Source organism: Heterocephalus glaber, unplaced genomic scaffold (assembly GCF_053883595.1).
Source record: "Heterocephalus glaber isolate CG9 unplaced genomic scaffold, H.glaber_assembly_v1.0 deba00001461, whole genome shotgun sequence".
Classification (NCBI taxonomy): Eukaryota; Metazoa; Chordata; class Mammalia; order Rodentia; family Bathyergidae; genus Heterocephalus; species Heterocephalus glaber.
Window position 1 is genome coordinate 42,118,560 of NW_028258308.1, and position 12,337 is coordinate 42,130,896.

Below are 12,337 nucleotides of genomic sequence, written 5' to 3' on the forward strand. Positions count from 1 at the left end.
GTATCACATACACTCACAACTATTCCTGGGCTAGAATTTCAGGGCATAACAGCTCATACAAGGGCAGAAGGCTACAATACCTCTGGTGATGAGTGTCTGAAACCTATAACCTCTAAATCTAACATGTTCAGTCTTATAAAGAATCTCATGGGCAGAAGGGCAGTAAAGGATGAGTTTTATGAATACTTGGTGATTGATTGAATCATCTATCCTCATCTTTCTATCCAGATGGTTCCATTTAAATGTTGCTGTGTAATAAACTATTCCCAAACACAGTGGCATAAACAACAACCATTTTATTAATGTCATAATTTTGTGTATCAGAAGCAGGCAGGGCTCAGCTGCGTTATGCCTCTGTATCATGTGTGGGAGCCACCTTAGTGCTCCTTCCCTGGTGGCTCATCTGGTGTGCATCTGGTCTAGTCCACAATTCATGTGTGTGGGGTGGCAGAATGGTAGCTTCTGCAGGGTCACTCTGTCTTCCTGTCCCTGAAGTCTTAGAACCTCTCTGTGTGGCCTGTCCTGCAGGGTAGTCAGTCTTCTTACTTCATGGCTAGAGGCCCTGGGGAGCAAAGCAGATTTTCCTAATCCATTGCAGTGTTAGGCCCAGAGCTGCCAGAGCATCACTTCTCCTGATTCTATTGCTCAAAAAGTCAGAGGCCGGCCCAAGGTAAAGAGGAGGTGAAACTGACCCCATCACTTAAAGAGAAGAATGTTGATAATATGAGGTTATCTCTAACATGCCACATAGGCCATCTCTGGTTTGAAAAATGAGGTACAAATAATTTAACAATTCTCTGGACTTGGGAATGAGCACATTCCTGTGATGCTAGCATTATAAAGGACCTCTGTGACATCCTCAATAGACCTTAGGATTTGATTTCTCCAGGCAGATATTTCCCAGATTCATTGAGCGTGACAATGGCATCACCTATGAGAATTACTATAGTATCAGCAGCAACAGGATGAAGCCCGTGCTTTTCAGAAACATAAAGGGAAATAATTATGTAGCATTTGAAAAGGTTTTCAAAGATAATGTTTTTCCCACTTCCTTTTGAGAAGCAGGCACAGCCATTGGTGACACATAATATTGATGTGAATGTCATTTCTCTGTTCCTGCTGGACCACCTCACAGCAAAATCTCCCTCACTCAGCTCCTAGGATGGCAGAGTCCTTAGGAGAATGGTGGCTTTGCCTTCTTAGTCCTGCTTTGCTGAACTTCCCTAAGAGTCCAACTTCTCATTTACACATCCACTTGGCCCTGCCTCAGAGGTACTTTCTCTTGATTGACTTACAATTTTCTTTATAGAACTCTCAGCTCTCTTTCCTTCTCTGCCCCTAGGAATGTAGCCATAAACATATTTACATATCCCTAATCTTCAAAATCTGAAAAGGCTCTAATACTCACTTTCAACTGAGCAATTTCTGTGAAACATAGACCTTGAAACAAAATTAGAGGCCAATGTGTCAATTATCTTGTAAAGGGAGCAGATATTCACCCAAAAGACTTAACTTTTTTATTTTTAACAACAGCAACAACAACAACAAAACTATATACAACCCCTCCTTTAAGAAGAGAACTAATTTTCCAAAGGGCTGAGGATCTTCCCCAAAGAATTGAAAGAATCATACCACAGTGATATATGTCCACCCATGTTCATAGCAGCACAGTTTATAATAGCTAAAACTTGGAAACAGCCCAAATGCCCATCAACTGGAGACTGGATAAAGAAAATGTGGTTTTTTAAATAAAATGGAGTACTACTCAGCCATAAAAAATGAGATATTAGAGACATTTATAGCTAAATGGATGTACATTGAGGCAATACTCTTAAGTGAAATAAATAGGACACATATGAATAAATACCACATAGTTTCTCTGGTGTGAGAAACTGAAAGTGTAAATAAGGACTAAAATGTATAATAGGTAATGTGAAATAGGAAGAAAAGGGGGAAAGGGGAAGGAAGTGGGAGGGCTAGGGGAAAGGATAGAAGGGAATGGGATTAATATGAGAAAATGGAAATATAGGAACAAAATCTTTGTAAATAGGGAGGAATGGAGGGGTTGAAGGAAGGGCAGGGGAAGGGTGAAAAATAAGAACCAAGGGAGACTATGTGAAGGTGCAAATCTCCAATGATGAATGTCATAATATTGTATACCAAAAATGTACCATTGATTAGAATGAATAATCGTTAATGCAAAATAGGAAGAAAAGGTCCAAAAGGGTAGGGGTAGTGGTAGGGGCAGGGGAAAGGAAAGAAGGGAAAGGAAAAATGATGAGAAATGGAAAAAATGGAAATAAAGTCTTTGTAAATAGGGAAGAGTGGAGGGCATGAAGGGAGGGCTAGGAATGGGGAAAAAATAAGAACCAAGATGCATTATGTAAAGGTACAATTCCCACTGAGAAATGTAATTGTGTTGTATACCCAGAATGTACCAATAAAATAATTTAATAAAAAAAAAAGAAGAGAACTAATTTTCCAAAGTGTTGGTTTATGACCAGTGGCATACCAGGAGCAGGTAGATCTCTGAAACATCCTTGCATTGTTTCTCACCCACCACTGAACTTTCCATGCTTCCAGAGTGACTAATCTTCTCAAGAATGTCATGCACTAGACTGGAAACAAAAGTATCACAATGTAGTATTATAGTAGATTTTGCTTGATGTTGAATTTCTACTACATGTTGAATACATTATATTCTTTCTTAGAGATATGAATATAGACATAGCATATAATTCAATGTGGGAGAAATGGAATCTGTAAGAGTATCTTAAGATAACTTGAACTAGACAGAAGGTCAAAAAGGGCTTTTGAAGGAAGTGACACTTGAGATTAAATCTGAAGAGAGTAAGAGGCAATCAAATGATGAAGAAGAACATTCCAGACAGAAGCAGTAAGATGTAAAAAGGACTTGATGCAAAGTGGGGAAAATTACACATTTAGCACTCTGAAATGAAACCCCTATGGCTAGATTACAGAAAATGAACGGGAAAGTATAAGGTCAGGTTTAAAAGAAAAGCATATGCCAAATCACATATTGCTTGTGCACCATGTTAAGTACTTTTGTCTTTAACCTACATGAATTGGGCTTTGCTTAAGGAATTGATGCTTAGGAATGTCTGTAATTATAACTATAATTGGTTGAAAAATCATGTAGCTGAAATATGGAAGGTAGATTTAATTAGCACCAGATTGGCTATGAGATGAAAAATGGGAAATATTTTTCCCCAAAGATGTATGTGAGTTAAAATCAATAGAAAACCACAATTGGTTGTGTTTGAAATATGTTAAGCATATGGAGATGCTAAAAATTGCTCAAAAAACATTAATGATGGTCCTATTCATATATAATTAAATTAATGATGAATTGGATATTGCAGAGGTATGAGGGAAAGGGAAAAACTAGTAAGTGACAGCAAGCTATCTATCTTTGGTAATAAAAAATAAAATTGGTTTCATCTTGAGTAGGGTTATTGCTGGGAAGATGTGATAAAAAACGCATGAAAGCAAAAGAATCTATGATACTTGCAAAAGTGTTCTTAAGATGTATGAAATCTACGTTTAATAAGGATGGGCGTGAAGAAAATAGAGGGCTAAGGATTTAGAAGAATTTAAAAAGAATAATCAACTGGATTTCCTGATGGGGTGGAAAAAAAGAAATAGTCCAATAAGCAAGCTATTTGGAGGGAAAGTTTTGCTCAAGAGCACAAACCTTGAACTAGAGATTTGTAAAGCTTGTGATCATGTTTGACCCAAGTGAGTTATATGCAATATTGGTAAAGAGCCAGGAGTAAGTGGAATTGTTGTTTGTAGTTTAAAGGAGCTTGTTTGTTTTTTCACTTACAATAATCCTCTTAAAGGAAGTAAGAGGAGAGAAGATACCCTACTGGGTTCACTTGTCCTTTGCAAATTGTACTTTGCAAACTTATTCTGCTTACCTTTGCCTATCATTCTAAATTCTAAAGAAAAGTGGACCTAAATGATTAAGATATTAACAGCTAGAGTCAGTTATTCTAGGAAAAAGGAACAAAAGAAACATTTGCCATGAGACTTACGAATCAGGAAATATTCTATAGATTTATAGAACCCAGAACATCTGGTGACCTTCAGATAACATTAGAATACACATCGAAGAAATGGATCACTGCAGGATTAATGTGACTTTGGTGCCTACCCATCTGTGACTAAAATGACACTTCTCTGAATTTCTAATGTAAGTTCTTAGTTTGAGATTGTTAGTTGAGCTGTTCCTTAGGACTGCAGTCTGGCCATGTTCTAGCTAGCGGTGAGAAGAGTGGAGTGTCAACTTGATTGGCTTTGGGATCTGACCCAGGGGTTTGGTGGAGCACACTTTTAGGTGTGTCTGGATGGGTCATAGAGGCAGAATTTTGACTCTACACATGATCCTTGGCCCCTTTCTCTCTGCCCTCCCCTCTTATCCTGACCAATGTGCACTAAACATCTTTGCTCCATCATGCCTGTCTGCCATGAGGTTTTTGCCTCACAGTCAGATTACAGTAGAGTAAATCACTGGTCCTGGGACCTAGTTATCTACCTCTTCCTTGTAGGTGTTGGGTATTATGTCCAGATGACTGACTAATGCATAGCTCATTGTAGTAAAGTTCTTTCTCGGACACCACCTTCTTCTCAGCTAGTTGGCTTCTGTACTCCAGCAAGAAAACAGAGCCTTTGTGTGGTAACACAAAGTATAAACATCAAATTTGGTGAATCATTTTTCAAGCTATTGTTGGGGCTCAGAAAATCATACCCCAATGCCTGATGTTTTGATGTGTGCTAAGAGGCCTGAGCAGCTGCCTCTGACTCAAGGTACCTCTAACCTCATCTTGCCTCTCCTCAGTAATGCTCACTAAGAGCTGTCTCTGGGATCCTCCTAGACAAGACGATAGAAAAGAAATCATTTGGCTTCCATTTCCACCCTGAAATCTCATCATCTATTCTGGAAAGTGAAGAACACAGGCATATGATATCAGGATGGATTTTTTTTTTTTTTACAAGACAATGCCTTCCCCTTGGGCTCATTCAAATTCCAAATAGAATCATTTCAGAAGTTATTTTCTGTCTTAGGGTCCATTCATTCTCCTAGCAATCTTTTATGCACATCTATCTCCCTGTCCTCTGTGATAAAAGGTATATAAACTTTAATTCTTTAGCCTTCCTTTGCATTTAATACTTTAGGTATGACTCCTTTCTTCTCAGTGTTAATGAATTTTGGGTCTTTTGACTTCTTAAATATGTTAATTCATTTCAGCAAAGCTTTGGAGGGAAGAAGGAAGGCTTTTCCTTCACTCCCATGTTCCACATACCCCCCACATACCAGTCTGCACTTCAAGTAGCAAGTATACCTGGCTTCTTCCCAAACCCCCTTCACCCAAATTCTCCATTGAGAACAACTGCTTCAATTGAATCACTCTTACTGATAGTGATATAAATTACCCCCATCATGGAGGGGGAAGGAAAACATTGAGGACCATTGCACTACATGACAATTATAAAGATGAGAGAAATTTAAAAGTGAATCATTTTTGACAAATACCCCTGCCACTGAATCTTTATGTCCTCCAAACTGAGTAAAGTACTTTGCATATGTAAGAAACCAGACTATGCGCTTCAAAATACACTTCTTTGGTGTAGCTATTATTTTGAGTTGATCATTTTTTCTTTTTTTTTTTTCAGGGCTGTGGATCAAACCCAGGGCCTTGAAGATGGTAATCAAGTGCTCTACTACAGAGGAATACCCCAGATTGAGATATTTTGACCAGCATCAAACAGAAGAAACTCTAAAAACAGAGTAGAAGTTTCCTTGTTAAAGTGTAATTTACATCTGTCAGAAAATCCCTCTTTGTAAAGATGCCTCCCTTTTCCTACATGGAAGAGAAGGATGACCCTAAATCACAGGAGAAAACTTATCAATGGAGAAGACAAGACTTATATCAGCATAACAAACCTTATCCTTACATTTTGTGCTTTTCCTGGTCACCTGCCTATAATTGGGCTCCTATACACCATCTGACTTTGTTTCCATGGAGAATGATATTTAAACCTAAATTCTAAACCACTCCTTTGAGATTTCCTATTTCTGCAGGTATTTTCTGGAAACAATGAAATATCATGTTGATAGACTTCTGTATATCTTTCTTATTAATCTATCTTTTCTTATGGGAAGTCCAGTGAAGAATTGAAAAAGGCCTCCCCAGGAGGACCTGGGAACTGCAAGCCCCCTATCCAGTCCATGGGTTCTCCACAGCACAGGGCAGCAGAGTTGACCACCAACAGAACAGCCTGATTGAAGAAGAGACCAACACCCAGGGAGAGTCTTAATTCAAGACTGAAGTGCTCCTTTCCACAGAGACTGGGTATTACATAGCCTTGTGAGGTAGGGCTGGAGAGGGTGAGAATAAATAGTGATCTCCTGGGATCCCCTAGGAGGCTCAGGTTCAGACCAGGAAGATTATGGGGCCTGTGTTCTGTTGTGGAAAGCCAGGTTCAGTGGGAGTAATTGTCAGAAGTGGCAGTCCTGAAGAAGAATGCACTTAACCTATTGGTATGTTTGACATCTGGCACTGCTGCCAACATCCAGCAGAAATCAATGCTCTGAATTACTGCGGTAAATATAAGGGAGGCCTAACTGTCTTCACTAAAATTGGAGTCCTCTGTTTTGGTGAAGGGATGTGCATGAGTGGTTCCTAGAGCTTGTCAATATCCAGCTGACATATGATGCCATTGTTGCTGAATTTACTACCATAGACAATGTAACAGAGTAGTGGGCAGCAATTGTTTTTCTCTCTATGCCAATATATACTGGATTGCCTAGGCCATCATAAACAATACTGTGGCTCACACACAAAATACAGGGAGCTGAGTCAAAGAATTTGCAAACCCCAGCACAAAAATCAAAGAAAGAAAGAAAGAAAGAAAGAAAGAAAGAAAGAAAGAAAGATGAAAAGATAAGGCAATAAAATCCCTCCCCAAACTCCCAATTCCTCCAGAATCAGTACAGGAGGCATTGAGGGGGAGTAAATCATAAATTGCACAACAGATAGGTCTGAGAAGGTATCAATAAAGATAAAATAATTCTATAAGTGCTTGGTGAATTTAAAGAAGGTATAAATTAATCACATAATGAACTCATTGAAAAAGCAATTAGGAAAAGAATATTCATAATAGTATCAGAAAAATTAAATACTTAATTTAATCATGACATAATCAAAAATGGCTATGCATTCAAGACTGATATACAGATTTAATGCTATCCCAATAGCATTACTCAGAAAGTCAGAGAAAACAATTGTAAAATTTATATGGAATTAGAAGAGACCCAAAACAGCAAAAGCAATCCTGAGCAACAAAAGCAAAGCAGGTGCCATCATGTCCCAGACTTGAAGTTATACTGTGAAGCTATGGTGATCAAAACAGCATGGTACTGGCACAAAAACAGGCATGTGGATCAATAAAACAGAATAGAAGAAGCAGAAATAACACCAGGTACACATAACTATTTTATCTTTGACAAAGGAGCCAAAAACACAGACTGAAGGATAGACTCTTTAATAAATGGTGCTGTGAAAATTGGATAGCCACATACAGAAGGTGGAGTCCAGACCAATATATCTTGCCATTCACTAAGCTAAAATCAAAATAAATTAAAAACTCTAAATGTTAAAACAGAAACACTTAATTTACTGGAAAAAAAAAGGTACAAATCTTGAAAACATAGACACAGACAAGGACTTTCTGAATAGAACCAAAATGGTATAAGAAATAATATTAAGAATCAACAAATAGAATCACATCAAATTCAAAAGGTTCTTCACAGCAAAGGAAACAACCAATAGAATGAAACTACAATCTACAAAATGGCAAAAACCCCACAAAATTCCAGTTAGTCCATGGACAGAGGACTAACATCAAGAATATATAAAGAATATACAAAAAATTAGACCACTCAAAATAAAATAACCAATCAAAATTGGGCAACCAAACTGAATAAACATTTATCTGAAGAAGAAATACAAAGGGCTAATAAATACATGAAAAAATGCTCATCACTCACAGTCAGAGAAATTAAAACTACATTGAGATATCATATTAGCCCCAAAACAATGGATACCTTAAAAAATCTAATGACAACACATGCTGGTGAAGATGTTTGGGGAAAATGAACTCTACTACATTTTTGGTAGGAACATAAACTAGTACAGCCACTATGGAAATCAGTGTTTAGATTCCTTAAAAATCTAAAAGTAGAAATTCAATTTGACACAGTTATCCCCCTCCTAGGTATCTTCCCAAAAGAAGTAAAATCATCATTTCTGAGAGATAGATGAACAACTATGTTTATAACAGCACAACTTATAATGGCTATATCTTAAGAATGGTGTCTATGTCCACAAACAGAGGAATGGATTAGGAAAGTGTAGAATTATGCACAATAGAGTACTATGCTGCCATAAAGAAAGATAAACTTGAAACATTTGTCTGTAAATGGATCCAACTTGAGAGCATAATTTTAAATGAAATAGGTAAAACATGAGCTCCAATATAGCATGGCTTCTCTAATCTCACCACATTTATTATTACTTTTCTCATTGCTAAGACAAAATGCCTGACACCCAAAGTTAGAGTAGGAAAGGTATATTGTAGTTCACAGTTTGTAAAGATTTCAGTCCATAGGTGGCTGGCTCCTAGGAATGGCAGAGAGGCATCACAGAGGAGAAATAGTCCATGGCATGGCAGGCAGAAGGCAGCAAGCAGAAGCAGGACCAGCAGCAGCACACCCGCCTTTCCCCTCTCCCTTTACATTTCATCCAGGCTACCACAGTGGGCCTCCTTGTTATCCACACACTAAACCAATAAGTGGACTAATTTAGTAATCACTCACCCTCAATCCCAGTATCACACAATCTCAGCACCACATATCCTAGATCCAAGAACCTCTGAAAACCCCTGCCTATGATTTATAAATAGGATTTAGGAAACTCAAATACTTCCACAAATTACATATTCCTTTGTTTTAAAGAATATATTGATATATATGCTAATTTGTTTCATTTATAATAATAGTTTATCTAAGTTGTTGGAAAGAAAGTTTGTATTATCTGTTTGTTCCTTTTTTGTAAGGATTTTTTGATGTATGTCTTATCCTGAGTAACTTTAAAAATAATTATACATGGCGTAATAGCTTTTGTTATTCTCTTATTACTTGGTTATAAAAATTTGTTTTATTTTTTCATAAAATAAAAAGAATTTAAAAGAACTCAAAAGAGTAAAGTTATTTTTTCCCTCCACATATACTAAATGTTGAACAAACATTTCTTGAATTAAATTCTAGATTATATTGACAACAGAGTTAGCAATGAAGATCTTCCCCACCTTTCATTTTTCTCTTGCTAGTATTTAAAACATTAATGTGAAAAAACCTAAAACCTAATTCTTTGGTGTGGACCACAGTGGTGTGGCTGTAGGGAGTTCCACCCAGGGAACCACCCCTGACACCAGCTGCTTGGACCCACAGGCCCAAGCCAAAGTCTTGCCTGGAAAAAAGCTGCACAGGTGCACAAGCAACAGCCAGAGGCCTGCCCTGATACTATCTGTAAGTGCACACAGTTGATAACCAAAAGCTCACTCAGAAATTAGCAACTGGGGTGCACAGGACCCAGGCAAAGGCCCTCCCAGTTAAAAGCTACGTAGGGAGGCAGGCCCTAGCCAGAGGCATTCCTATATAACATCCCAAGTGTGCACAGACCACAGCCAGAACCCCGCCTAGACAACAGGTCAGCTCAGTGATCCAGAAAGCCACCGTTCTGAAGCCAGAAGTTGGTACAGTGGTGAGCAGCAGAGAAAAGGCTGCTTGGTAGCTTGCTGAGAATGGAAGACTGCTGGGTGAACAAAAAGTTGCCTCAAGAAAGGCAGAGCAGGCTGCATCTGTTGAAATGAGAAGACATGTAAACAAGTCTCAAAACCAGACTTCCAGATCACATAAGGCAACCCCAAAGGGCAATGAGATGAAACAAACTGATGCTCAACCACCTGTTCTCCCTGAACTGGCAATGAAAGAGGATCTGGAAAAAATGAAATCAGAAATAATTTCTTAGATAATAACAGAGATTGTGTCCATAGTGCAAGAAAAGGTTAATAAATCTAGAGCAGACACAGATTTTTAAAAATAGAGGAGGTGCTAGGGATTTAATTAAGTGGTTGGGGTGCTTGACTCCAAAGCACAAGGTTCCAAGTTTGATGCCTGGTACAAAAAAAAAAAAAAAAAAAAGAGCTGAGGAACATGATGGAATCCCAACATAGGAAACAAACGCAATCCATAAAACAGATACAAACAGATTTCTAGGAGATTAAAAATACCATTGAAAGGCAGGGCAGTGAATGCGGATGGGCAGGCGGTGCTAGGGGGAGCTGCTCTATGCCCCCGTGCCCACCGCCCACCTCCTAGCCGCGCTGCCATGATGGCGGAAGACAGTGAATCTGTGGCCAGCCAGCAGAGCCTGGAGCTGGACAACCAGGACATGTGCGGGATAGACAGGGACAACGAGGAGGAGACGGAGCACACCAAGGGAAGTCCTGCTGGAGATTTGGGAGCCAAAAAGAAAAAGAAGAAACAGAAGAGGAAAAAGGAGAAGCCAAATTCTAGAGGCATGAAGTCTGACTCTGCATCTGATTCTCAGGAGATTAAAATTCATCAGCCTTCAAAAAATGCCACCATCCCCATGCAGAAGCTGCAGGATATCTGGAGAGCAGTGGAGCTGCTATCAGCATGCCAGGGCCCAGCCAGGAACATTGATGAGGCAGCCAAATGCAGGTACCAGTTCTGGGACACACAGCCAGTATCCAAACTAAATGAAATCATAACTTCTCATAGTGCAGTTGAGCCAGACAAAGACAGTGTATGTCAAGAACCATATTCTTTGCCACAGAGTTTTATGTGGGACACTTTAGACTTGAGTAATGCAGAGGTGCTCAAGGTGCTATACACATTGTTAAATGAGAATTATGTAGAAGATGATGACAATATATTCCACTTTGATTATTTGCTGGAGTTCCTGTTGTGGGCTTTGTGTCCCCCAGCCTGGCTCCTGCAGTGGCAGGAAGGTCAGAGTGCCTTTAAATAAGAGACTAGTAGGATTCATAAGTGACATCCCAGCCAACATCCGGATTTATGACAGTGTGAAGAGGATGGTAGAAATCAATTTTCTTTGTGTTCATAAGAAATTGAGATGGAAGCGCATAGCCCCAGTGTTAATTAGAGAAATAACCAGAAGAGTGAACCTGGAAGGAATCTTCCAGTCTGTGTACACTGCTGGAGTGGTCCTTCCTAAGCCCATGGCCATGTGCAGATACTGGCATCAATCCCTAAACCCCAGAAAATTGGTAGAAGTGAAGTTTTCTCACTTGAGTAGAAATATGACATTACAGAGAACAATGAAGCTTTACAGACTGCTGGATGTTACAAAGACCTCCAGCTTGAGACCAATGGAACCAAAAGATATCAAAGCAGTTCAAGAATTAATCAACAGTTACCTGAAGCAGTTCCATCTGGCTCCAGTGATGGATGAAGAGGTAGTGGCCCACTGGTTCCTCCCCTGGGAGCATATCATAGACACATTTGTAGTAGAGAGCTCCAGTGGAAAGCTGACTGACATCCTCAGCTTCTACATACTCCCCTCCACGGTCATGCACCACCCGACCCATAAGAGCCTCAAAGCTGCCTACTCCTTCTACAATATCCACACGGAGATGCCGCTGCTGGACCTCATGAATGATACGCTCATCATAGCCAAGCTGAAAGGATTTGATTTATTCAATGCACTAAATTTGATGGAAAATAAGACCTTCTTGGGAAAACTCAAGTTTGGTGTAGGAGATGGCAATTTGTAGTATTATTTGTACAACTGGAGATGTCCAGGAACAGATTCTGAAAAGGTTGGACTTGTACTGCAGTAGACGGATCTGCTGATCTCTACAACTCTCACATCCTCATTTGTTAATATTCTATTTAACAATTCCTGGAACTGCCATTCCAAAGAAAAGTAAAAGCACAAGTGAAATTGAAATAGTAACAATCAGAAAAACATGAAAAATGCCTGTATGAGCTCTACTACACATTTCTAGCTAGAATGTTAAAATCTGTCCAGATTTTGCTGCTTACCCACTTGTCAGAGGGATGAAAGGGTGCAAAGAGCACATTCCTCTAATTTTCAAACTTTCACCTCTTTTGGTGAAGAAAGGGTATTTTTCCACTCTCTAGAAATGGGACTCTTTTTCTATAGACTAAACAGAAGTCACAGCATTGTGTAAGAAAATCTTT

The 12,337-nt window shown here is 39.1% G+C and overlaps 1 pseudogene; it reads left to right on the forward strand.

The window, feature by feature from the left end:
* Positions 1-10,478: 10,478 nt before the first annotated feature.
* Positions 10,479-12,069, forward strand: LOC101721985 (glycylpeptide N-tetradecanoyltransferase 2 pseudogene; annotated as a pseudogene).
* Positions 12,070-12,337: the final 268 nt, after the last annotated feature.